This window comes from Schistocerca serialis, chromosome 9 (assembly GCF_023864345.2).
Source record: "Schistocerca serialis cubense isolate TAMUIC-IGC-003099 chromosome 9, iqSchSeri2.2, whole genome shotgun sequence".
Classification (NCBI taxonomy): Eukaryota; Metazoa; Arthropoda; class Insecta; order Orthoptera; family Acrididae; genus Schistocerca; species Schistocerca serialis.
The window spans coordinates 427162128-427175260 of NC_064646.1; the positions used below are offsets into that span (position 1 = coordinate 427162128).

Below are 13133 nucleotides of genomic sequence, written 5' to 3' on the forward strand. Positions count from 1 at the left end.
TGTTGACGCAGAGATTTTGTTCTGTTTTCACTAAACCACAACAGATTCCCTTCATGAGACTTACTGTGGTTGACAGTTCCAACAGTCTTGCTTATAATTCATTGTATGTTTGTACGAAGTAACTCAGGTGAATCCCCCGTGTCTACAATAATGATTTTATTTCCGAAATACACATATACACTAAAAGATTCACTCTCGCAGTGAAACAATGGAAAGCCGCCATTGTTGTTCGTCGCTGGCGTTAGTATTCAAATGGGTGGCACCCGCGATGGAAAAGGTGTATTGTGTCGAAGAATACGCAAAAATACCATCAACAATCGTTATTCAAAAACATTTTCGGTCCCAGTTTGGTAAAGCGCCCCCTGTTGGATGATGTGGCCGCCAGATCACGACGAGAATTACCTAATCATGACACGTACCACCCGATTAGAGATCAGGATACTTTCAGAATTATTAATAATCTCGCCAGCGAGGTATCATCGAATGTCTTGCGAGATTGTCGAAGGGAAAAACAGTAACAGCAGATAGCGAAAGACTTCACGCACCTATCCCACTCCGCCGGGGCGCGGAGTGGACTATCACCGTGACGGTCGGGATCGGCCGCGTCTTGGAATAGGAGAAAGGTGCGTCACCAAGCCGGATATGACATCGCACACCGATTATGACTTGTGTAGTTAGGTTAGTATTTAAGTAGGAAGTAGCTTTCTGTAACAGCATTAAATAGTGAACTGAAGCGAATCAAGTTCAGGACCAGCCCGGTCCCAGAGGCATGCCCACTGGAGTTACCTCGGTGGGCACACCCAGACAAAAGTAGGTTTGTATTCTCTGGAACACCTCTAACGCTGCAAGTAGTGTGGTTTGGTAGAGTAGCTAGTTATGGCAGACTTAGTGATTAAGAGTAGTTGTTGGCCTAATAAAATGGTTCAAATGGCTCTGAGCACTATGGGACATAACATCTGAGGTCATCAGTCCCCCAGATCTTAGAACAACTTAAACCTAACTAACCTAAGGACAGCACACACATCCATGCCAGAGGCAGGATTCGAACCTGTGACCGTAGTGGTCGCGCGGTTCCAGACTGAAGCACCTAGAACCGCTCGGCCACTTCGGCCGGCTGAGATGTTGGCCATAGTGTCTGCTAACACTTCGTGTAGTAGTAGATATGCTACAAACTATTGTATTGTATAAAAATATGACTCACTAATGTATTAGGTGGTGGATTAATGTAGTACTAATATTGTTGTTGAAAAAAAATTTAAACAAAAAAAGTGGTGCCACACCGTCACAGCACTGACAGATGGGCAAAGCAATTCGAGGAGGCAATATGCATCTGCAAGAAGAAAGCCATAGGATGGCTACCCACCGAAAATCGAGGGTGAAAAATATTCTTACAATCTGCGAAAGAAGCCCCAGGAAATCCAGAAAAATGAATGTGTAGCGTATATTGCACAAGATTTTGCAGTCAGAGGCTCACGGAAATCAAATGTTGCAGGCGCCGAAACCTGCCGATAAACAAAAACAGATAATTATCCATTGGTTTTCAAGAATGGAAGGCGGTGGATGGTGTCACAGGCAGACTTGTATTATAGGGCGAAGCCACATTTCACTTAAGTGGCAAAGCGAAGAAGCGTAATCTGAGAATATTGGGTACAAAAAACCTGCATGCCTCTCCAAGACATGAACCAGATTTTCCGAAACCTAATATCTGTGCCACAACCATCGGCAGAGGCTTTGGTCGTTTCTTCTTCGCAGAATCTAACGGTAATAGGCATCCTCCACAGCGATGGGTTGGTCGCGTAGGGTCAAAAGATGTACCATTAATTGTGGTCCGCCGCGTCACCTGACCTTACACCAATGGATTTATTTTTGTAGAAATATATAAACGGTATGGTTTACACACCCCCATTTCCACAGGTCTTACAGCAGCTAAGGCATTAGCTAGTATGCACGATTAGCTCCCTTTATTGGACTACGTTGGACCGTTTCTGGAAGGAAATGCAGTGTCACATATCATACCGAAGATCTGTCCATACGACCTATGAAAGTTACCCTTCTAGTCTATAGATGTATTTCTGAGATAAAATCATTACTGCTGTCATAGGAATATTTTATACCATTCATTTTGAATCATCCTGTACTACTAACACAATTGTTCTGGAGATATCAAGTGCAGATGGATATTATCTGAAAAATTCAAAGGTTAAGGGAAAAGCAGTCATTCCAAGTGACTCGCAGGTAACAAGGCTGTAGCAGGATTGGTACGAAACCTGACGCAAGTGAAACAACCACATGTGTTCCATACTCTCATTCATACGCTTTGTATTTGTGCAGTGACATGAAAACTGCCTGATCGAAGATAAAACAACAAAATAAAGTGTTCTAGGTTACGGCAGGCTGTCGGCCTTGCTCACACTCCGCAGTTGTTTTCACCTTTCCAACCTCCCGAAACAGGTTCCACGGATTTCCAGTTCCAGACAACGTACTGTACACAGCAGCTACCCAATGGTGCCTCTTAACGATTTCCACAATTGACTTCAGGCTTGTGTCTGTAACTATTTCTGTAAGTTTTATCATGGTTTACCATCTCTACAGAACCTGTGTGCACCGAAGGCAGAAATATATTCTGATAACCACTTCAGTGTAGCCACTGTACATAGTTTTCGAGGGGAAGCCGATATAGACCACATAAGGTATCATATGCCCGGCTATTAGCTGAAAAGATGTCACATAGAGAAAAAAACGAACAAGTAGAAGTAGACGCCGCTCTGAGGCTTCCGTACAAACGGATAATGCATCTACGCGTTTTGATGACTGAGTTTGCGAGTGTCAAAATATGAGACAAATCGCTGTATCTTTTGATTGCATTCACTTACAAGATTCAATTTTTTATACTGTCAAGGAACCGTAGATCTTAGTGTTTGATATAAATTGCAACTTGATACCTCCACCCGTTCGTGAGAAAAAGGGGTCTTAACAGACGGACAGACAGACGAACCACAAAGTGATCTTGTAAGTGCTTCGTTTTTTACCGCTTGAGGTACAGCATCGTAAAATCGTGGAATGTAACTGGATCGGAAACGCGTAACGAACTGCAACTCAAATGTCAGCGAGTGGATACCTGGAGGAGCCAATGGGATGACTCAGACATGCGCCAAGAAGTTTGCTCCTTCTTCCATAACATTCAAGAATATTATAAAATGCGCCGTGTCAAATGCAGAAGGGTCATTGTGAATTTCGCGACGGCAGATAATCCTTAGTACTTGTGTTTGGAAAGGAAGAACATTAATCACTGGTCGGGAGGGAACTCCGTACCACATCCCGAATACAGCCTCTTCAGTTCTTACACTTACGCTCTCACACGCGTGTAAGTAGTTTCAAAGCTACACAACGCGCCTGTATATGGGACAGTATTGGCGACATAACTGACAATTCTTCCACCGACATGTTGACAGACTACATGGCGGTCAGAAACAGTCTGAAAAGTTTGTAAAGGTGATGGAGGGGTGGTTTTGTTGAGCAATAACTTTTGAGATGTAATTGTTCAGATGACAATTGATACATTGCCCTGTTACCGAGCTTTTTAGCACTGAAAATAGGCAATGAAGTCGTCGCGCTCGCTCATTCGAGCAGCCTGCCAGATAGACAGGGACGACAAATGTGTTCTTCGTTTGCTTAGCTGAAACTTGAATTTGCTCGAAAGGCGACCTGATTGGCTAAATTTATGATAAATAAATCGGAAACGGCGAACGTCACGTATTTTTTCTCTTAACAGTTATTTCTTAGCACAGCTTACTCTACAGCACCGTTTCAAGTTTTTCGGATTGTTCCTAACCACCCTCTATAATAATAATTTTATCGGCTTAAAATTGGGACACCAAGAAGGATATCAAATAAGAAAATTTTGTTTATCATGTGTATGCAACATAGTACGTCGAAAACATGAACCGATTTGTAAATGAATGCAGGGCGCGAAATTTAGTACACAGAATTGCCTCCTCTGGGTGCAGCAAGAGCCCTAACCCGTCTGTGTTCCGGGTACCGAGTTCACCTGGACTTCTATGACAAATACGGCTCTACGTCTACGTGATTACTCTGCTATTCACAATGAAGTGCCTGGCATAGGGTTCAATGAACCACCTTCAAGCTGTCCCTCTTCCGTTCCCCTCTCGAACGGCACGCAGGAAAAACGAACACTTAAATTTTTCTGTTCGAGCCATGATTTCTCTTATTTGATCATGATGATCATTCCTCCCTATGTAGGTGAGTGCCAACAGAATGTTTTAGCAATCGGAGGAGAAAACTGGTGATTGAAATTTCATGAGAAGATCCCGTCGCAACGAAAAACGCCTTTGTTTTAATTATTACCACTCCAGTTCACGAATCATACGGATACGTAACTCCGTGCTGCTTCACCTCTACACCTCTACGCCAGACTTCATCGGCTGTGCTGCCTGGTAAATGGAGGCATGCCAGTCTCTCGACAACCAATAACCAGACGTTTTGTTTCGACAGGAGATATGGAGAATGTGCTGACCAGGTCAACGGTCTCCAGCTAGATCACGACAGCAAGGACAACACGCGATCTTGCATTATCTTGTTGAAAGAAGAGACAGGTAGAGAGTAGCGAACGGATATCTCAGAAATGCAACGGCTGCTGTCCAAAGTACCGGCTGTACGCACCAGTGGTGATCGTGTAGTGTTCCCAGCAGCATACCACACCATCACACCAGATGATGACGAGTGCAACATGTCAACGATCGTTGTCTTCTGAGCTTCCACACACGGATACGCTCATCAATGTGCTATACACAATAGAAACGGAATGCCACTGCTGCGTCCAGCGTGTCTCTACTGGGGACTCCAGACATTGTCGCACTGACCGTGTGCTGCAAACAAGTCCATTTCCAGACTCAAGGTACATTACATGGCTTTGCTACCCTACACAGAACAGCAACCAATATTTCTGTCCTCTCTGACTCTAGTCACGTGGGTCACTGCTACTCTACAATGTGCTGAGAACGGCCCTCCTGATCCCATCTTTCCCATATTTGCATGACAGTCGTTATATCCCGAAGAACGCTGGCAGCAGTATCGTGAAGAAATAAACCACACCCTCAGTAGGCCACGATCCTGGCGTGTCGTTCGCCGACAGGTGGTGACGGGCGTTCCTTTTTAGTCGCAGAATAACACGGTCTTGTCACAAACGATAAACAATCAAACGTATTCGTTGAATGAGAATCCCACCGTGTAATATATCATTGTTAAGAGAATGTACGGAGGTATGCTGAAAAGTAATGCCTCCGAATATTTCATGTGAAAACTCTTAAAGATTTTTAACTAAAACTAACTTTATTAACATTCTATATCTTCACTCTTCGTGTGTACATATTTATTTCTCGACGTAGTCACCGTGGGAACGAATACCTTTCTCCCAACGAGAGACTAGTTTGCCAACACCATCAGTGTAGAATATTTGACTTTCTTGACGGTGCCACTGTCACTCTGCTTGCACTGTTCCATTATTATGAAAGTGAATCCTCGAGGGCGTTCTTCAGGTTTTGGAGACAGATGAAAATGGGACTGGGTCAAGTGGCGACTGTATAGAGAATGATCGATGACAGTGAAACCAAGTCGCCAGATTGTTGCAGATGTAGCAGCAGTCGTATCTGGTTTTGCACTGTCGTACTGAAGAAGCGGATGCTCGGTGTGTGGACGAATTCTTTTGAAATTAGAAACTCGATTACGTCATGCTGTTCCTCGCGTGTCCACATGGTTAAATTACACACCGTCACGTTACACATTATAATCCGGAGTCCTCTAGCGGCAGATGGTTGCAATCTGTGTCAGCTAAGCGCTAAAGTCTACCGAATAACATGCATTACATCTAGTATCCTAACCGATATTGAGAGCAGAATAAAAAATTCGGAGACAGTATCTTCCAAACGCCCTCGTAGACTGCGTTACTCTTGCATAATTCTTGCAGTTGCGTTGAAAGGCTAAGTATTTGTGCATTAACACATATTGGAGAACCGAGCGAGGTGGCGCAGTGCTTAGCACGCTCGACTCATGTTCGGGAGGACGACGGTTCAAAACCGTGTCTAGCCTTCTTAATTTAAGTCTTCCGTGATTTCCTTAAATCGCTTGAAAGGGCACGGCCGACTTCCTACCCCATCCTTCCCTTATCCAATGGTCCCATCAGCCCATATCATTCAATAAACCATGTAGGACATTTGATGCCAATATGGCGCTCTTTGCATTTCGACATCATGATATTTCAACACCTAGCGTAATAACAGAAACTGATACAAGCCACCTGGCGTGACACGAGATGACGATGTAAGAGGTGCAAGTAGTGAGCACTGCCTTGTGGAACTGTCGTGTGTTAATAGTGAGGGAGGTTGTGTGATCAGTTGTGAGCTTGCAGGATCCCTCAAACAACACCTCCAGCGAAAGATAGAACCCAATACATTGCGGCATTTCAACACTGGTGAACATTGCGAGCTTGGTTAGCAATAACAACAAAAAAGGGAGTTATACATAACACCGATAATGAGTTACTGATCTGCTTTTTTTAATTTATTTATTTGCAACATGATCCATTACAATTTTTGTAATACTACATGTATGTATTTTGCGTGTGTGTGGAGTGTAGTGCAATGTTTGTCTTGTATGATGATAAGGTTGGTGACGCCGAGATCAGGGAGCAGATGAAACCTGGTGCAGACTCATAGCCTAGACCCCACGAATAGAACCAAGGGGCCTCTACTTTAACGTCCCTATCCGACGGACGTCACCGTCAACAGTATCGCATGCCCTCACTTCATGAGACACTGCGGGGAGGTTTGGTATTTACAGAAGGGCATTGGCGCAACGACTGGCGATCAGGAACTTAATGCCACCACGTCTCCTCTCCTTGCGGGCCTAATACTGGCAGGGGAAATTTCTTCTATCACCAGGATTCGAGACCGCATACCCCCGGGTCGAGCGCCACCACACAAGGGTGCGTCAGCGACGTCGGCCACGGAAGTGAGTCGATATACTGGGTGTTTATTAATTAGTTATACAAAAGTAACCTTTAATTGTAAAAAGGGTAAATTACTTACAGAAATGTTTTATACCGCACTGAATGCAGTACATCTTCAATTTTTATTACCTCATAACATCAAAAGTTTCCAACGTTCCCGCTAGGTGACATGCGCGAATGAGTTAATTCAGCAGACATCATAGAACCATCACGGAGTCATGAACTCATCATGGGGCCGCATGACGGGTGTAATGGTTTACGGTTCCTTGAATACAAATCCGCAACTACAGTTGAGAGACAATTTGGTACTAAATATATTAAGCCACCAACTCAAAGACAAACTGTTATTAATTGGTCCAATCGTTTCACATAAGACGCCAGGTCATGGCAGTTTCTAGAACAATAATTCAACAACCTTATATTCGTAGTCCGAGTAAATCAATGAGACGTGCCAGCTTAGGTTTGAATATGCCTAGTGTTACAGTGAGGAAGGTATTACAGAAACGCCTGTCAATCAAATCCTACAAACTGGGGCTCTTGTAGGCTTCAAGAGAAAGTGACAAAGAAAAAACGAAATGGACTTTGTGTACACGTGTTTAACAATGCCGCTTGAACTAGATTTTCTTACTAAAATTGTATTCAGTAATGAAGCCACCTTCCATGTCTGCGGTAAAGTGAACCAGCACAGTGTTCGGACACGGGGTGAGCAGAAACAACGTCACATAATCGAACATCTACGGGACTCGCCTAAGATTCACGTTTTTTGTGCTGTAAGTTGTAACAAGGCATTAGGTCCCTTCTTTTTTGCCGAGCCAACAGTAACGTTTGTAAAGAAAACTTGAAGATAGCCGGCCGGGGTGGCCGAGCGGTTCTAGACACTTCAGTCTGGAACCGCGCTGCTGCTACGGTCTCAGGTTCGGATCCTGCCTCGGGCATGGATGTGTGTGATGTCCTTAGGTTAGTTAGGTTTCAGTAGTTCTACGTTCTAGGGGACTGATGACCTCAGATGTTAAGTCCCATAGTGCTCAGAGCCATTTGAAACATTTTGAAGCCTTTTCTGCAGGTTTCTGGAGTGTAGCCTTGTATGGAAGTGAAATTTAATCGATACTGAGGATGTACTGAAACCAACTGGGGAAAAGAGAAATTTATGGCACTACTTGGTTAAGAGAAGAGATCAGTTGGTAGGACATATCTTGAAGTATCAAGGAATTGTCGATTCGGTAAAGTTGAGCGGGCAAGGGGGAGAAGGGTGAAACTGTTGTTGTTGTTGTTGTGGTCTTCAGTCCTGAGACTGGTTTGATGCAGCTCTCCATGCTACTCTATTCCGTGCAAGCTTCTTCATCTCCCAGTACATACTGCAACCTACATCCTTCTGAATCTGCTTAGTGTATTCATCTCTTGATCTCCCTCTACGATTTTTACCCTCTACGCTGCCCTCTAATGCTAAATTTGTGATCCTTTGATGCCTCAGTACTTGTTCTACCAACCGGTACCTTCTTCTTGTCAAGTTGTACCACAAATTTCTCTTCTCCCCAATTCTGTTCAATACCTCCTCATTAGTTATGTGATCTACCCATCTAATCTTCAGCATTCTTCTGTAGCACCACATTTCGAAAGCTTCTATTCTCTTCTTGTCCAAACTATTTATCGTCCAAACTGTTGAAACTGTAGAGAAGGCAAACCAAGGGATGGGATGAAAACTGTAAGCACATTCAAGTGGGTTTAGATTGCAGTAGTTACTCGGAGATGAAGTGGCTGGCACAAAACAGACTATCGTGGAGAGCTGATCCAGACTGAAGAACACAACAAAACAACTGTGCTATCGCTAAATTACGAGCAAACAAAGGCGCCGCGTACGACCGTCCATTCTATTAGTATTTGAGATCTGGCGGTGACCGGCGCAGCGCAGATTTGGGAGCTGCGAAAGTGCCCGTCCGGAAGCTCGGCGGCTTTCTTCCCGTGCAAGCTCGGCTCGCCCACGGTAGCGCCCGGCGACGACTTTCACCTGCCCGGCGCTGCCACCGTGGCCGAGCTGTGGCGCAAGAACGATGCGCAACGCTCCAAAGTCGAGGACAGTCGTCCGTGCGCGGCGCGACTACTAACAAGCTACTGCGTCACAGGATACAGAGGGACCGGGTACCTATTTCATAAAAGAAAATAATTATTTCAGCAGATTTGTTCCGAGAAATTACGTACAATGTGTCCGAAAAAGAAAGACCATTTTTTAAATACACTGCTGGCCATTAAAATTGCTACACCAAGAAGAAATACAGACGATAAATGGGTATTCATTGGACAAATATATTATACTATACATTTTCACGCAATTTCGGTGCATAGACCGTGAGAAATCAGTACCCAGAACAACCACCTCTGGCCGCAATAACGGTCTTGATACGCCTGGGCATTGAGTCAAACAGAGCTTGGATGGCGTGTACAGGTACAGCTGCCCGTGCAGCTTCAACACGATACCACACAGTTCATCCAGAGTAGTGATGGCGTATTGTGACGAGCCAGTTGCTCGGCCACCATTGACCAGAAGTTTTCAGTTGGTGAGAGGTCTGGAGAATGTGCTGGCCAGGGCAGCAGTCGGGCGTTTTCTATATCCAGAAAGGCCCGTACAAGACCTGCAACATGCGGTCGTGTACCGTCCTGCTGAAATGTAGGGTTTCGCAGGGATCGAATGAAGGGTAGAGCCACGGGTCGTAACACATCTGAAATGTAACGTCCACTGTTCAAACTGCCGTCAATGCGAACAAGAGGTGACCGAGACGTGTAACCAATGGCACCCCATACCATCACGCCGTGTGATACGCCAGTATGGAGATGACGAATACACGCTTCCAATGTGCGTTCACCGCCATGCCGCCAAACACGGATGCGACCATCACGATGCTGAACACAGAACCTGGATTCATACGAAAAAATGACGTTTTGCCATTCGTGCACCCAGGTTCGTCGTTGACTACACCATCGCAGGCGCTCCTGTCTGTGATGCAGCGTCAATGGTAACCGCAGCCATGGTCTCCGAGCTGATAGTCCATGCTGCTGCAAACGTCGTCGAACTGTTCGTGCAGATTTTTGTTGTCTTCCAAATGTCGCCATCTGTTGACTCAGGGATCGAGACGTGGCTGCACGATCCGTTGAAGCCACGCGGATAAGATGCCTGTCATCTCGATTGCTAGTGATACGAGGCCGTTGGGATCCAGCACGGCGTTTCGTATTACCTTCCTGAACCCAACGACTCCATATTCTGCTAACAGTCACTGGATCTCGATCAACGCGAGCAGCAATGTTGCGATACGACAAACTGCAATCGCGATAGGCTACAATCCGACCTTTATCAAAGTCGGAAACGTGATGGTACGCATTTCTCTTCCTTACACGAGGCATCACAACAACGTTTCACCAGGCAACGCCGGTCAACTGCTGTTTGTGTATGAGAAATCGGTTGGAAACTTTCCTCATGTCAGCACGTTGTAGGTGTCGCCACTGACGCCAACCTTGTGTGAATGCTCTGAAAAGCTAATCAAATGCATATCACAGCATCTTTTTCCTGTCGGTTAAATTTCGCGTCTGTAACACGTCATCTTCGTGGTGTAGCAATTTTAATGGCCATGTATTATTGCACACACACGGTCCAATCACGTTAACGCGATCACCTCATATGTTCGACGTCAACGTGAAAAAAGCAATCACAGAATGAAGGAGGCAGCACTAGTAGTGGAGGAGTGACAATTATTTAACTACATAAAAAAACGTAAATTAGTTGAAAATTACGGCGCGCAAATACTATATTCAACGTGGAAACGTCACTACAGATATTCTGATTTAGGTTACGACATATTCGATATTCCTGCCATCATTGGCGACGATATGGCGTAGACGAATAGCGTAATTCTGCATGACCCGCTGATGTGTCGGAACATCGACGCTGTCGATGACCTCCTGAATGGCTGGTTTTCAGCTCAGGAATGGTTTTGGGGCTATTGCTGTACACCTTGTCTTTAATATAGCCCTACAAAAAGGAGCCGCATGTGTTCAGAACCGGAGAATATGGTGGCCAATCGAGGCCCATGGCAGTGTCCTCTCTGTACCCCGGAGTCAAAATACGACCTCCAAACTGCTCCTCCAGGACATCAGACACTCTCCTGCTTCGATGAGGTCGAGCTGCGTCATGCATGAACCATATCTTGTCGAAATCAGGGTCACTTTGGATCAATCAATCATCCAAAACCTTCACGTACCGTTCAGTAGTCAACAAACCGTTGAGAAATATCGCACTGATTATTCCTTGACCTGGGCATTGCATACTACAGTCACACGATGTGTGTAGAGAGACTCCTCGATCGCGAAATGCGGATTCTCTGATGCCCAAATACGCCAATTTTGTTTATTGACGAACTCACCCAAATGAAAGTGAACTTCGTCGCTAAACCAAACCTACATGCTCATACCAATTCCCATAATGACCAGCGGCCAACCGTGGAGTTTGAACGTCCTAACGCAAACCGTTCAGAAGTTATGACGATTTTATTTCATATAGGTCAATAATTGTCTCACTGTATAAAGCGTGTCGGCGGGTAGGCAGGGGGAGGGGGTCGGAAAACTGTGCATTCGCTGTTGCTGTAATGTGCAAACGGAGCGACGACTTACCTGACGTCCAAAAGGGAGTGATCATTGGCTTTCGGGTCAAGAGTGGATGCGCTTCCAGAACTGTTCTCTTGTGGCCGTGGTTATAGTACACCGTCCACGGCAAAAAGGCACAATCCAAAACCAGTGCCGAGGCAACTGTGGTGCAGCACGAGCCATAGATGACAGGGGTCAACGACAGCTGCCGAGATTTGTACGGCCGAATAGATGTGCAGTTGTTGAGCAACAGACTATCCAAATGAACCAAGGGTACACCATGAGTGTCTCCTCAATGACCATTTAACGAACGGTGCTGTATATGCACCCCCACAGCAAGCGCCTAGTTTATCCAGCCATGCTGACTGCTGACGACCGTCGAGGAGGGCTGTAATTTGCGGGCCAGTACCGCAACCGAACGTCCACTGAGTGCCGACAGGTGACCTCTTCAGATGTGCTCCATTGGGCACATGGTGGCTAGCGTGTAAGGCGTGAAACGTCTGAAATCAAATACCCTGCAACAATCGTCGGAAGGATCCATACCGGAGGAGGGAGCGTTATGTTCTGGGAAATCTTGTCGTGGCACTCTCTGGGTGATCTTGCCATTCTGGAAGGCAGAGTGGTTCAACACAAGCAAGCTTCTACCCTTGGAGACTATGCCCATTCCTATCTGCAAGCCGGCCAGTGTGGCCGAGCGGTTCTAGGCGCTACAGTCTACAACCGCGCGACCGCTACGGTCGCAGGTTCGAATCTTGCCTCTGGCATGGACGTGTGTGATGTCCTTAGGTTAGTTAGGTTTAAATAGTTCTAAGTTCAAGGGACTGATGACCTCAGATGTTCAGTCCCACAGCGCTCAGAGCCATTTGGACCTATCTGCAATTTGTTTTTCTCAGCACGATGGCGTCTATCAGCACACCAATGCGTGACACACAGCACTCCGTGTACGGGCGTGGTTGGAAGAGCACCAGGATGCAAACAGACTGTACATATTTGTCTCTTCATTTCTAGAGAGCCTCCATCTACAGTGGAGGCCGCTACAAGAGCAGCGTTTTGCAACACGGTGTGGGTTACGGTTTATGTTTCGAGAGTCCACTCTGGTAAAAGAGTCTACAAATTATCTGATTACAAATTATATCTAAGGATGTAAGCACGTATATAGTAGACACAGCTATGCGGTTTGTTGGAAATGGTAGGTTGACTCATAAAGTTTCTGTGGCTACACTTACACATGTGCTCCGTTTGTTTCCCTTCAGAATGTCTAGGCGATACTCAACTGTTCTCCATGTCAATGGCAAGATATGCCTCTATAGCATCACGTATCTGTTTGTACATCAATATCTGGCGAACTGGACACTTAACGTAACGCCACAGAAAAGGTCAAGGGGTGGGTGGTGGTGGTGGGAGGGGGGGGGGGGAGGGAGGGGGCTTATGAGTGGTGGACGTCGTGGCCATTATGTTGGGTCGTCTTTATCAATCGATC

The 13133-nt window shown here is 45.7% G+C and overlaps 1 protein-coding gene across 1 annotated transcript in view; it reads right to left on the minus strand.

Moving 5' to 3' along the window:
* Positions 1-13133, minus strand: part of LOC126419760 (lysosome membrane protein 2) — a 667863-nt gene that overhangs the window by 385399 nt on the left and 269331 nt on the right. The gene's annotated exons all lie outside the window — the stretch shown is intronic.